The 14,606-nt window shown below is 35.4% G+C and overlaps 1 protein-coding gene across 1 annotated transcript in view; it reads right to left on the bottom strand.

The window, feature by feature from the left end:
* The window catches only part of HDAC3 (histone deacetylase 3), a 41,821-nt gene that overhangs the window by 23,714 nt on the left and 3,501 nt on the right, over positions 1–14,606 (bottom strand). The window contains exons 2-4 of the mRNA XM_007431386.3: positions 3,175–3,243; positions 2,823–2,871; positions 99–277 (exon numbers count right to left, since the gene is read on the bottom strand). The gene's annotated coding sequence lies outside the window, so the exon portion shown is untranslated. The remainder of the gene's footprint in view (positions 1–98; positions 278–2,822; positions 2,872–3,174; positions 3,244–14,606) is intronic.

Here is a 14,606-nt window from a genome sequence, read left to right as displayed (position 1 = left end):
AAATGAAATAAAAGGCTCCCTTCTGCCAACTTTTTAAAACACTCTCAAAAGGTACAGGAAAAGTGGGTATAATTCCATAAGACGCAAAGTGGACGTACCGGAACTCAGCGAGAAGATTACGCAACTGGGACGATGAGATGACTCTTTGACGCTGGAAGTTTACAAGACTGGACACCAACCATATTAGGGTATTCCATGATACGATGCTTGTAGCCAGAACATCCTGTCTTATATCACAGAGCTTTGGAAAATGTCCCCAGGGATTCTTCATATCCAGCTACATGAATAGCAAAAAGAAAGAAATTCTTAGAATTGTATAGCTTATTGAACTATTTAATAAAGATACAAAAACACTATACACAGACCACTACAATATGGATAAGATTTTTTATCCATAAAATTAACACAAACTGCAAGGGGGAAAAAAAGCTTTCTAACATTATGAGCAGTTTGATGGTGAAACGAATTATCCAGGGAGATATTGAGCTCCCCGTCATTGGATGTGTTCAAGTGGATGCTAGATAGCTATCTGCATTAGATGTTTTAATGTGCTTTAATCTGGATTCTTGCATTGAATGTTGCTTGGAAAACCAGAGGTTCCTTCACAAGTTATTTTTCCTTATAAAACATAATACATTATGCAGAGATATTTAGGCTATTTGGTAAGGCATGAGAGCCTGCCAGAAAAAAAGTTTATTAGGAAGAATAATAAATTGGTTTATGTACTTGTTCCTATACATAAAGAATGGAAACTATATCTGAAGAAAAAAATAGACTTTGGCTTGGCCATTAAACACTCTATATTGGAGTTTGAATACTTGGTAGTGGAGGACAGTGTATTTTAAGTATGAATCAGTTTTGAATAGATAGACCAAAGCCTATTTTTTTACATAGCATAATTTTTATTGTGTTGCCAGGAAAGTACTGTAGTCAGTTATAAAGGATTTAACTGTTTCATCAAAAATTGAAACGTTAATATATCAGAAACTCTGCCAAATTAAAACTTAAGCACCTTTACATATACCCATCACAGAGGATATGCTGGGGCTTGGAGTAAGGCTGGGTGTGCCTGCTGCATCTATTAGCACCTCTTTAAAACAGTTGCATTTTTATCTGGGCCCAAATGATAGCTATGCAATTCCAGGCAAATACATATTTGAGTGAAGGAGGTGCTGACATGGTTCTTTAGAGATGGCGTGGCTGTGTTGTCAAGTCTCCTTAACTCAAATTCATATTTTCCTGGGATCACAAGGCTACTGTGCAAGTCCAGGAAAAGATGCAGCTTCTTTTTTTAATAAAATTTTATAAAATTTCAGAAAACGGTAAAATACAGAGAAATCAAAAGAAAAAAGAAAGGAAAGTACAGAAAGAAAAAAGGTAACTTCCGATTTTGTTTGGTACAGATATAAGTATAAAATAAATTCACCTCTTACTCCAACATCTAAAAAAAATCACATAATGAAAACTATCCTTTACTCTAACATTAAAAAGAGCTTTACAAAATAACTCTATATCAGCCAAAATATAAAAAAGTAATACAAGATATTTCTGTAATTCTAAAATAAATCAGTCATCAAATCCTGAAGTCAAAATTTCATTTTTTTGTGTATCAAGTAAAAAGTCCAAGAGTGGTTTCCACACAGAAATAAAGCTAGACAGTGTCTTTTCTTTAATCAAGATAGTCAATTTTGCCATCTCCGCTAATTCCATTAATTACAGTATCCATTCTTCAACTGTGGGTATTTGTAACTCCTTCCATATTTGTGCATATAAGTCTCGCTGCCTTTATCATACAAAGAAACAAATTTCCATATTTTCTTTCTATCTGTTTTTCCATCGTACCTAAAAGAAAGGTCTCTGGTTTCAATTGTATGTCCATTTTTAAGATTTTTAAAATCAAAATACATATCATATCCCAATGTTTCTTAGCTTTTTAACAGGTCCACCATAAATGATAAAAAGTACCTTCGCACTGGTTACATTTCCAATGTACATTTGAAATTCCTTTATACATCTTACATAATTTATCTCAAGTCAGGTACCAATGATACATCATTTTATAACAATTTTCTTTTAAGTTACAATTAAAAATAAACTTCAAATCTTTATTCCACATATTTTCCCATTGGTCCAGCATTATGTTATAGCCAATTTTTTTTCCCCATTTAAACATACAGTCTTTAACATATTCATCTTCCAAACTCATCTTTAACAAACATTTATACATTTTAGCAATACGATGTTCATCATTGGAACACAAAGCATATTCAAATTCTGTTTTCTCTGGAGTAAATTCATAACTTTTCTTATCCAATTTAAATCTCTCCATCAATTGTGCATAGGTAAGCCATTGGCAATTATGACCTTCCAATTCTAGTTCTTCTCTCTTCTTCAGAATAATCTCTCCATCAGAAAAAGATAATAGTTTTGCATATGTCACCCATGGTTGTTTAAGTGTCATTTCTCTTCTATAAAAAGCTTCTTGGGATGACAACCATAAGGGGATTTTGGAAGACAATCTTAACCTTATATCTGTTCTAAACTCTCAATAAAGCACGTCTAATAAAATGATTCTTAAAGTCAATATTAACTTTCACTTTGTCATACCATAAATATTCATGCCATCCAAATCTTAAATCATGTCCTCGTAGTTCCAATAACCTCTTATTTTTTGAAGTCACCCATTCTTTCATTCATACCAGACAACAAGCATCAAAATATAACTTTAAATTTGGAAGGCCTAGCCTACCTCTTTCTTTAGTATCCTGTAAAAGTTTATATTTTATTGTTTTTTTTACCTTGCCATACAAATTTAGAAATACCTTTTTGCCATTGCTTTAACGGTACATCATTTGTCAATAACAGTATTGTCTGAAAAAGAAAAATCATTCTAGGTAAAGCATTCATCTTAATTACTGAAATTCTACTTAACAATGACTATTATAGCTTGTCCATCTCATTAAGTCTTTTTTTAATGTCATTCCAAACTTAAACATAATTATTCTGATATAACATAGAATTCATATTGGTCAGTGTACCTCCTAGATATTTAACCTTTTCAATTTTAAAACCAGACTTCTTCATCAACATTTCTTGATCATGTATAGTCATATTTTTAACCAACATCTTTGTTTTTTACTTAAATCCAGCAAGTGTTCCAAACTCTTTGTTTACCTTAAATCCAGCAAGTGTTCCAAACTCTTTCAATTTCTTCATTGAACATTAAATTCCATTTTGAGGTTCCTGTAAAATCAAAATTGCAAAATTGCACAATTTTGCATCTGCAAAAGCTCTTAGTCTATACATTTCTTTTTTGATTTGCAAGCCCTTTATATTCACATAATGTCTAATATTTCTATTTAACACTTCCAAAATTAGAATAAAAAGTAGAAGGGACAAAGTACACTTCCCAAAAGGCAAGTATTATTGGTAATGATGAGTTGACAACCCTTGCTTTGTCCCCTTCTGTATCTCACAAGGTTTTGTCAGCTGATCATTAACAATAATTCTTGCCTTTGGTCTATAATTCTTGGTTATAATTGAGTCTTGGCCTTCTTTTGGTAATAATGCTATATTAGCTTCTTTCCAGGTTTCTGGCATTGCTGAGCCCCCTAAAATAGAATTCATCGCTTGCTTGAGTGGCAATAACAATTCATTTTCAAAAAAATTATAATAAGAACTTGTTACCCATCTGGTCCAGGGGATTTCCCTGTTTTAGCCTTTTTAGTAGCTTTTGATATTTCAAAAGTAGTCACAGGGCTATTCATAGTTTGTTTCTGAGATTGAGAGAGTTTTGGTAGATTTTGTTTCTTTAAATATTCATCAGTCTGGACCAATAAAACTTCTTGTCTTTTATACAAATTTGAAGAAAAAAAAAGATTTCTGAAGATGCAGCTTCTTTTATGGTGCCTGTGCCCACTCTGACACACATGTTTGGCTTCACAGCACACTCCTGCCTATCAAACATGGAACAAAATTCCTGGAGGAAATGATTTATTTAAAGTGTCAAATTTTTACAGTGCAGTTTTGATGATGTAACATAGTATAATTGGATTTTATTGCTGATTCAGTTTGATGAAAAGTTTTCATTGGCTGTTTTCCCACATCAATGAATGACACATATCAGCTCAAATTCTATTATTATGAGCTGCCATGAAGCTTTTAATAACCTAAGGACAAATATCTTTTTTTTCTATAATTTTTATTAAAAGATTTTGATTACAATAGTAAAAGTGAATACAAACTAAACTCAGAAAAAGAAAAAGAAATAGAAAGAATAAAAAGTGTAAAGAAAAAGAAAAGTAAGATAAAGAGAAAAAAATATGTAAAGAAGTGACTTCCAGTCTTCATCACAAATAAAAACAAATTTGATAACTCTTCCCCCCCCATAAGGTTACAAACAAGTATCTCTTCTTCCCATAACCCATCCTTATCTATAAGCAAATCCATAAATCATCAACTTTTCAATCCTGGTGTCAGCAAAAAGTCTGTAAAGGGTTACCAAAACTTTATAAAAACATGTCTTATTTTAATCTTGATCAAACAAACTAAATTTATATCCCTTTTCCTTCTAACAATCTTGATCTTTAATTCATTCAGATGTTGTTGTAGGATTTGGTCTCTATTCAGTTTTTCTTTTTCCCATTGCAGAGGCTCCTTCAAGGCTTTAGCAAATCTTTTTTGTAAATCCAATAAAAAGTCATTATCCAAGTCATTGTCTTGGTTTGTCATTTGCATGTCCACTTTGATTTTCAAAACTTTAACCAGCTTCTTTTGTATATCCAGTAAAAAGTCCTTAACAGGGTCATGCTCTTGGATTGTCATTTGTAATTCCACTTTAACTGCCTTCTCTATCTTGTAAGCCACACTTTTTTGTATTTCCACTTCCAAAATGACATGGAACCATTGATGAACACTTGTTAGGGATGATTGTTCAACAAGTTCTGTATTCATCTATTGGTATTGCAATCTAGCTGACTACAATACCATCTTCTCTACTAGAAGCTCATGGGAAACTTTGTTAAATATGTTTCTGAGGTCAGTGTGCACCATGTCAACCACATTTCCATGATCAACTAACTGGTTACAGGTGGTCCTTACTTAACAACCACTCATTCAGCGAATGTTCAAACTTATGATGGTGTTGAATGAGTGGTATTTATGACTGGTCCTTGAAGTTAAGGCCATCGCAGCATCCCATGGTCATGTGGTCTTTGCCGGCCTCCTTCAAAAAGTCAATGGGGAAGCCAGCAGATCACAAATGGTGACCACATGACATTCTCCCTTAACGATGGCAACTGGGAAATGTTGGAACTGCTGTTGCTAAGCGATGTGGTCACATGAAGTTGCACTTTATGATTGTGTCACTTAGTGATGGAAATTCCAGTCCCAATTGCTGTTGTTAACTGAGGACTACCTGTACTCTCAGAAAAGGACATCAGCTTGGTTTGGTATAACTTCTTCATAAATCCATGCTGGCTGCTATGCATTGTCATAATGGTCACAAACTGATTGCTTAATCTGTTTCAGAGTTTTGCTCAGTCTCCTCATCTAAATGCAGTTATGCAACCCTATTTTCCCCTTTTGAAGACAGGAACTACAGTTGTCCTTCTCTAGTCCTCTGCTGCTATGCTCATTCTCCATGATTTCTCAGTCAACAGCAAAGGGCCCCAAGATGATGTCAGAAATCTCTTTCAAGGCTCTTAGGTGTAACGGATATAGTCCTCAAGACTTAAATTTGCTCGAAGTAGCCAGATGTTCCCTGTTGACTTACCATGGGTTCCCATTCCCTCTTTGTGGCAATTGTTTGGCTTAATTCCATTTGCACATGCTTCTCTTTGGGGAGACTGATTCAAAGAACAGTTGAGAAGCTCTGCCCTCTCCCCAGCACCCGTTATCATCCTACCATCTTCTCCAATAGTGGTCTTCCTTTTTTTCCTTCTGACATAGCTAGAAAAGTTCTTTTTGTTGCTTTTATCTTCCCTTGCAAGCCTAAACTTCTTTTGCTGTTTAACTTTTCAGACTTCTTTCCTGCAGATACTAACTACTTGCTGATTCACTTCTGATTATACCCATCTTCCAATCCCTATTATGTTCCTTTTAATTATTAGCTCTGTTGAAAGCTCACAATGGTTTTCTAAGTCTCTCTTCCATTTTTTCATCTCATTGGAACAATCTTATATGGTAATGCTAGTAATGTGTGGAAATGTTCTGCCTCTGAAAGAATTTGTTTCCTTACTAATCCTAATGGATATCTAAATATGAGCACATCTGCATTCAGAGCAAAAACTCAAGGAACAGAAATGTAATGCAGAAATGTTCTCTGAATAGATGAGTTTAAGAATTCAAGATGTATGTCCCAGATCAGGAGTTCAGTCTGCTCTTAGTAAACACAGATAAGGTATAAATTTAATTATAAATTATTATGTGACTAAAAGTGAAGAATTACTTAAATTGATAGTTTGAAGCGGTCTATGCAGAAAATATGAAACAGTGTCCCCCCGGAGTTCTGGATGGCCCTGACCCTCCTGGGTGCATTAAAGACCTGGATGTTGGCTCAGGCTTTTGGACAGGGAGGTTTAACTAGTCTGCTAGCAAGGTTGTCTTCTTATTTGCATTGGAAATTACCTGATTTTTAAACCCCTGGCATGTGTTATATTGTTTTGGAAGTTTATTTTTAAGTTATGTTATTGTTTTGATTTTAATCTTCTGTGTCGCTCATGTGAAATGGGTAGCTATATAAATTGTATAAATAAATAAATGCCGGAACAATTAAATTTGCAGTCACAAATTTTAAGCCTATGGTGTAGAAATATGGTACATAAGAATCTGTTCACAAATTAGAGAATTCAGCAGAAATGGCTCGGAATGCAGCCATGTGCATTCAGCCAAAGTGCCCCTACAGTATAACTGCAAAACAGAATTAGACCTTCATTTCCAGAAGGAAAAGAGACAAAGACAACCCTGGAATTGATCCATAGTGACATCTATGGGACAATCCAAGTAATTATATAAGGTGGAAACAGATTTTCATTGACTTCTAGAGATGATTACTCTAGGGTTCAGATCAAGTACTGAAAACAATTACAATATGTGGTTTTGATGAGCAACAAGTTTGACAGAAAACCTGAAATAGTGCACACTGATAATAGGGTTACTGTAGGGCACATTATATGAAAAAAATACAATGTATTTTCACCAGGTGAAAGATCTGGGAAGCCTTTCCTATTACCTTGGCAGCCAGATGGAAATATAGAAGGATGTCAAAAGCAAAAGATAAAAGATCTTCAGTGCCCAGGGTTGACTGAAGCCAGAAATACCAGTAGAAACTGATTGGCCAAAGCAGATGTCAAAACAATGAGCCCCTCACTTAGTTTGAGACTAACAAGAATTGGACTACAGTTGGAAAGCTCCTGCACATAGTCAGAATGACAAGGTCAAACACTGCTGCCAAAGTTGGAATCCTCTCTAAGAGTGAGTGCCTCAACCAAAGGGGACTCCATAAGACAGTGGGCAGATACCAAAAAGGGAATGCACACTTAGATCTCCAGGTTGCAAGCCACCAGCAGTCCCAAACTGCGGGGCTCCATGGATACAGCCTGGGCAGGACAGATAGTAAGCCCACAAGTGGACAATTGTTTCTGTATGGAAGTGGAGTGAACATCTGGGCAAGCAGAAAGCTGTCAATTATTGCCCTATTGTCTACTATAACAGAGTATTCATCTGCAGTACAAAAATGCCAGGAGACTCTCTGGCTACAGTAATTATTGATGAACGTTGGGATAAATAGGCCAAAATCAACAATAATGTTTAAAGCCAATCAATGATGTGTCAAGCTCTTCCAGATGGAGAAAACTACATACAAAGTTTGTTCTAGCCAGTTTGGTGTAGTGGTTAAAGCACCAGGCTAGAAACTGGGAGACTCTGTCTAAAGCACAAAGTCAACTGGGTGACCTTGGGCCAGTCATTCTCTCTCAGCCTTAGGAAAAAGGCAATGGCAAACCATTTCCAAAAATGACTGACTTGAAGACACGTGTGTGTGCACACCCACACACACACACCCACAAAACCCCTGGCATACATTGCAACAACATTTAGAAAAGGCCAAATTGAAGCTGTGGTCATTATTTTTCAAGTCATCTCTCATTTAGGTTGCATTGTTCCAAGAAAGCTTTTTTTCTTTTTTAACACCCAAGACAATTGTTTTCAGCTGCAGTTGTCAAATTTAAAGTTCAAATATTCAGTTGATTTGTGAATTGAAATTGTATCTAATAATCTAATGCATTCTTTTTCTTCACTAATGTTAAATAGCAGAAGTGGGCAATCTAAGTCCAGGACAACATGCACCATCCTCCAGACCCTCTTCTAGGCAGTTTTCCCCTGTCCTGCAGGAGAAAGCACATAAAACCATGTTACAAACCTTCTAGAATGTTTAACGCCATTAAATTAGAAAAGACCCACCTGACCCCACTCCACCCCAAGAAGTAGAGGATGGATGGAAAACTATAGCTTCACCAGTCTCATAATGTGATGTGCCTTTTGCACCATCACCCCATCTCACTGCAGACCAAATTTGCTGAAATGTTATCTACGCTGCTGTATAAATGTTGTTGGTCTCTGCTGTTTTATAGTACACTTTTCCATATCATAATTTCCTTCACTATAGTTAGCTTAGCATATTGGAGCCTTTTATTCAGGGTTTTTTTTTTTTTTTTTTTAAATCTGCGCTCAGTTGTTACCGACTCTGCAGTGACTGCTTTGGACAAGTCCTTTGCAGTTTTCAAGGCAAGGTGTTTCGGAAGTGGTTTGCCAGTGCCTCCTTCCTAGGGCAGAGCCCAGCTGGAGAGCGCAGGAGGCGGGGTTTCCATTGCTTTGCGCCCTTTTTTGGCACGTGCTGTTTTTCACGCTTACCGGCAACTGCTCCCGACTCCTTTTTGCAAGGTGCCGCCAGCATTTTTCCTCCCACCAGAGTGAGAGTAGAAGCGTCGACCATTTCTGGCCGGCAACTTTCAGCGTCATTAAGCCGCTGCACCACTGCGTCCCCTCTTTATTCAGGGTACTCTGGTCTTAATATATAATCCTATATTGTTGTTTTCATCATCAACCTATGGTTGCATATGGAGTTTCTTTCACTTATTAGAGGAAAAGTAGAATATGAGTTCCTCTTTTAATCAAGTTTGAGCTGAAGTCTCATGAACATGACTATGGATCCATGTTTTGCAACTGGGATTGTAGAAGCGCTGGAGTTGGCCTGTTGTGGATATTATATCATGAACTTTTGGAGATCAGTAAAAAATGACAAAACAATAAAACTGATGTCTAGTAGAGTAAAAGATCTAGTTCCTACTGCTGGGATAGAATATTTTAACTATATCAAGTAAGAAGAATTTGCTAGTAGACTGCTGGTTGAGTTATTAAAAGGAGAGAAGATGCATTTTTCTAGCTCATTATCTGCTATCTCAAGAAACTTTCTTCCTAGGATTACTTCTTGTTAAACTGCATTAATGTAGGATTCACCTAAAAAGCAGTTGCCTTGTGGTTAAGTAATATATATCAAAGCCAGTCTTAACTTAACCAAGCCTACCAATCACAAAAATGTATTTTTCCTCTGACATTTTTAGGGTTTGTGCTTCTTTCAAGGAGCATATTTACTATTATAGCACAAACAACTCAGAATTTAGTTTCTGTGAGCACAATACTGTTCCTTTTTTCTATTGATCCATTGATCCATTGATTGATTAAATATAATTGTCTGATTTGTTTTGTATCAAGGAATATCTAGGGAGCTTTTTTTTTAACAAAATAGAAATGCATTTCCCTTTTACCTGTGACTAAGTCTTAAATGCTCAGAGATGTAGTTTTGAAATCTCCAAAAGATCTAACAGGCATGCTAACTCCTTGTACTTTTATTGATTAGATCAGGATAGATAGGCTTTCCTTCAACAGGTAAAGGACAGAATCAGACCCATAAGCAGATGAGTCAACACAAGGTGTCCCCTTCTTGGTTCCATTCCTTGAGGCTATAAAAGCTGGAAATATATATTTTGGCTTCTTTAGGCTTCAGTAAACCATCCCTTCTACACTTAGGAAATTCAGGGCAAAGGAGATAAAAAATTGAGATATAATTAAGCACAAAAATATTAAATAAAATTTATTATCATAGTTACAAATAAAATTAGCATTTCAGAAAATCCATGCATAGCCAAAGTAGGTACAGATTTGATTCATGATACCTGTTTAGTCAGAATGGGTCTCATCTTCTACTTGTTACTGGAAATGTTTAATTCCTTAATAGTATATATAGTGAAGATATATACTATTACTGAAGCGTAAACAACGTATTAGTAGATTGAAATATATTTCCATAATTTAGTGAAAAGAATATCTTAAATACTGTACAGTGGTGAGGAAACACATTCTCTTAATTTCTACCACAATGTGACAAGTAAAGATAAACAGATGCTAAAAATGGGGGAGGGGGGAGAGAAGAATTATATAGAAAACATTACTATCCTAATACTCAATCAGTCTTTCCTACACATTACAATATCATTAATGGTAGCAATCCCTGTTATATGTTGTGTGCATTCCATGTTTATTCCTTTTGCTTTGTTTCTGAGTGATGTTCTTACTCCCAACAGTTCTAAATAAACTTCAGATGTTCTGTAGCTAAGAAAAAAAAATCTGCTGCTTGTGCGTACATAAGTGCAGCAAGGGATTTGCCATGGTGTTTGATTAGCACTTTAAATGGGTAATCCCAGTGGCATCAGGTGAGTGTGGTTATAGATGCGTTCTATAAAGCTTACACAATGCTGTCTTGTAACAAAGTTTGGAGTAGGAACATTGTGATTAAAGTATATTGTAATTTGGTGTGATATTTTCATGAGGTAATTAATATTCATTTGGGAAGACCACTATTTCAGCTCTAGAGTTCTGTGCATCCTTCTGTATCCTATGAGATCACCTTGCAAATGTTTAGAAAGCTTTCTTACAATAAATGTAGCCACATCACATACATACATCCCAAATCTCAGTAAATTTCTCAGATGCATTTGTGATACATGTTGAAACTTCTTGGTCATTCAAGAATAATTGTAGCTCAGTGGTGGAAGGGGAACATATGCGGTAGGCTGAACAGTTTCACAAATGTCCTCCATTTCAGTTAATATTGCTCTTCTAGCAAAGTAAATGCTTTTTCCAAGCCAGCTTCCTAGCCCATGGCAAGATTTTTGTGTTATTGTTGGTTTAGCAAACGTATTTCAGAAGCCATGAGAAAAGTATTGAATTTCATAGATTTCCTATGAAATCTTTTGTTGCTTTCAGGCCTTTCCTTCTTTGGCCACAATAGAACCTTCCAGGTTTACAAGCTGTATTCCAACTGGCGGGTATAGTATAGACATCTGTGTTTGCCATTGATGTGGTTATTAGTTGTATCCCCATCTTTTAAAAAATTGCTTTAGAGAAATATGATCCTTTAGAGAACAAGGCCCTTCCTGTGAAATATATTTATTACACTCTGGGCCTAGTCAGTCAGTATTTTTTGGTTAGTTTAACTGAACCATCCAAAGCAAAGGTTGAGAGAACATGTATTTGCATGCAAAGCTTCACACATTATGATTCAAAAGTTGAAATTAATCCTACAGAATTGGAGCAGCAGAGAACTGGGCATCTCATTTTGAATTTGAACCAACTATGATGTCCAATTGGTATAGAAGCAAATAATATTTGCCCCCTTTGCAGAATAATTAATAAATCTTACTTCCTAGTTGGGAATACTTAGATTATTCACAATGATCATTTTATGTGAAATCTATTTTGGAGGATTATGCAAATAATTCTGTTTCATAATGATATTGGCCCAATACCAATTGTATCTTTATTTAAATCAAATATTCTTATTTTGTTGAGTTAGATATGCATAAACTCATTAATTTTTATGGACCTAAAAGCACCTAATTCTATATAAGATTGAGCTACACATGTCAGTTTGTATTTAGCGCTCTCTCTCCACCTTATTTTGCTGCCTGTTTGGACTTTGAGTGATGGGGACTTCAGATCAGCAAGGTGCAAGAGAGAGATAAAGTTAGCACATATTCTGAAAGTTAACTGCTTTGGGACTAGATGGCAGAATCATCTTGCAAGAAAGAGAGGTAAGAAATATAGTTTCTTCTCAAACCTGCAGATTTTCCTCTGTTAGTCCTGAAATAGTATAGCGTTTATTAATTATAAATAAAAACTCAAAAGTAAATGTAAGATGCTTGTGGATCAGAATTGCAGCAGATATTTGGTCTATTAGAACAAAAATCAACAAACAGCTATAGCTTAATAACCTAATTATGTGTAGGTAAAATTTTATAGAGCGGTAAGTGACACCACAGATTTTTCTTCAAATTGAAGGTTGCTTGTTTTAAAATGTGATGAGAAAAAAAAAGACATTACAGAAAAAGCCGAAGTCTGTACTTTAGAGCAGTTTGAAAATTAAGTCCAGGAAGTGTTACATAAATTTGGCTTAACTGGATAGCCAACAGATTTCAGATTCACTAAGAGTTAGTGGGACAAGGAAACACTGCCAGTGATAGGTTACTTGGGGTCATTTCACACATAAGGAGTTAGGGTTTTAAACATAAACAAAGACTGTTTATGCAAAGTGAGCTACAGCTAGTTAAGGCTCCTTGACAGATCTACTGTCTCACTTAAAACGTGATGCACATTTATTTAGAAGCAAGTCAGTAACTTTCATGGGTCTTTCACCTATGTGATTATGCATAGGAGTTTGCTGAATATAAGCTCACAACATTTTAAGGAAAATATACTTCCCTGAAAAAAAGGGAAACAATGACAGGTAAGGAATACAAATAGAAAACATTGCACTGATTCTTCATGGAAGCTTCCTGCAAGGAAACTTTTGCTTATGATCTTGCAAAGAAGAATAGAGGCATACAGGAGAGAGTACATGCATGGTTTAGGAAAACAGAGGGACGTGAGCTAATAGAAGATGGACAAAAGAATACAAGGAGGAGGTTTACCTCTGCTTCATTGACTACATGAAAAATAACTTAATTGGCATCTAAACCTGGTTATTGGCAGCACTTAATCAGCAACAGTTTAACTGATCAGTAAAGAGTTTAATAATTATCAGCAGTGATAGTTACTGGAATTAACCATGTTAAGATGCTAACATCCTTGGGAAAAACCAAAAATGGTAAGGAAAAAGGGAAGAAAATAATTAAAAAGGAATAATTAGCAATTTGTCCTAAACTTTATGTAAGTAGAAGTTGGATATTCATCATACAAGGATTCTTCAGTTGATATCCCTGACCTAAGTAGGGATTTCGACTTGATGATCTAAATGTTCCTTAACTATTTTTGATGAACCAAAGGTTACACTGGGTAGCGTAATGATGCAAAATGGATAGGGCTATATAACGTGCATTAAAGAATGAAAGATTTTATTTTCTGGTTTGGGGAGTGACTTCTTAGTTTTTAAAATTTGTTACACCTTTTAAGTCTGAAAGTACAACTTTAATGTGTCTCACTCTTTGAAATGACTGGATCCATGCTGTTATTTTTCAGCCATTTCAGCCACTGAAATTCAGCATTGTGGTAAGAGAGGACTCAGGGGCTGCAAAAAATAGATTTGGAGTTCACATGTGATCCCAAGGTTATTCATCTCTGAAATAACAAAACATAAGCTACTACTAAATTGTTCATCTCACACATTTTCAGAATGTAATAGTAGCAGTGATGCCCTCACACCATTTTTCCAGTCCCTATTGCCTGCAGATTTCCAATCATTGTGGATTTCCAATCCTTCAGGTTTCCAATCTGAACACAATGCTCTGAAGGTGGTTTTTTTTTTTTTTTGCACACTTAGCTGAATGTATTTAAAATCTTTTATGCAGTTGTAAGTAGTACAGGCAGGAACATCAGAGAAAAGGCCACCATTCTTTTCACAGATTTAGATGATGCATGTAGCAAACACTAGAAGAGGACTAAAGACAATTGAGGATATCAATTAGATAAATTCTGACCAAAATGTTATAATAGTTACTTTAAGGAAGGAACTTATCATTAAAGGAAAAGACCAGTAAACAGTCTGCTTTGTGCAATTTGTGCTAGGGAAAAAAAGTTAATATAGGGTTTTGAAGAATAAGTCTATTTAATGAAGAGAAGATAACTAATACAAGTAATCGCACTGAACGTGGAAAGTACAAGAATGCATTTTTATGTGTATATTTCCCCAAAATTTCATTAAGAATTACTGATAAGTAACTATGGGTATCTTTGTAGCTAGACTGGACAAACATACAGTATATAGCACACATTATGCTATCATATAGCTTCTAATTTAGCAACATTAGTAGATACTTATGTGGTGTAACCATGTTAGCACCCACCAATGACAGCATTATTCATTACCATCATTACATTAGCCATGCACCAAGTCACCGATCAATGTTAAGTGATGACTGAATGAAGTTACAATGTTCCCTAATGCTACCTAAAATAGATAGACAGGCAACCATAAAGAAACTATTACATTCTCTCCTAGTCCATAATGTATCAATGCATATGTTGATTGGGCAATTAAGTCTGGGCAATTAAGT

This window comes from Python bivittatus, unplaced genomic scaffold, assembly GCF_059951505.1.
Source record: "Python bivittatus isolate LINGU-HERP-01145 unplaced genomic scaffold, Pbiv_v1 ctg000960_np1212, whole genome shotgun sequence".
Classification (NCBI taxonomy): domain Eukaryota; kingdom Metazoa; phylum Chordata; class Lepidosauria; order Squamata; family Pythonidae; genus Python; species Python bivittatus.
Note: the sequence above shows the minus strand (reverse complement) of the source record. Positions and strands in the feature narration are given on the sequence as shown.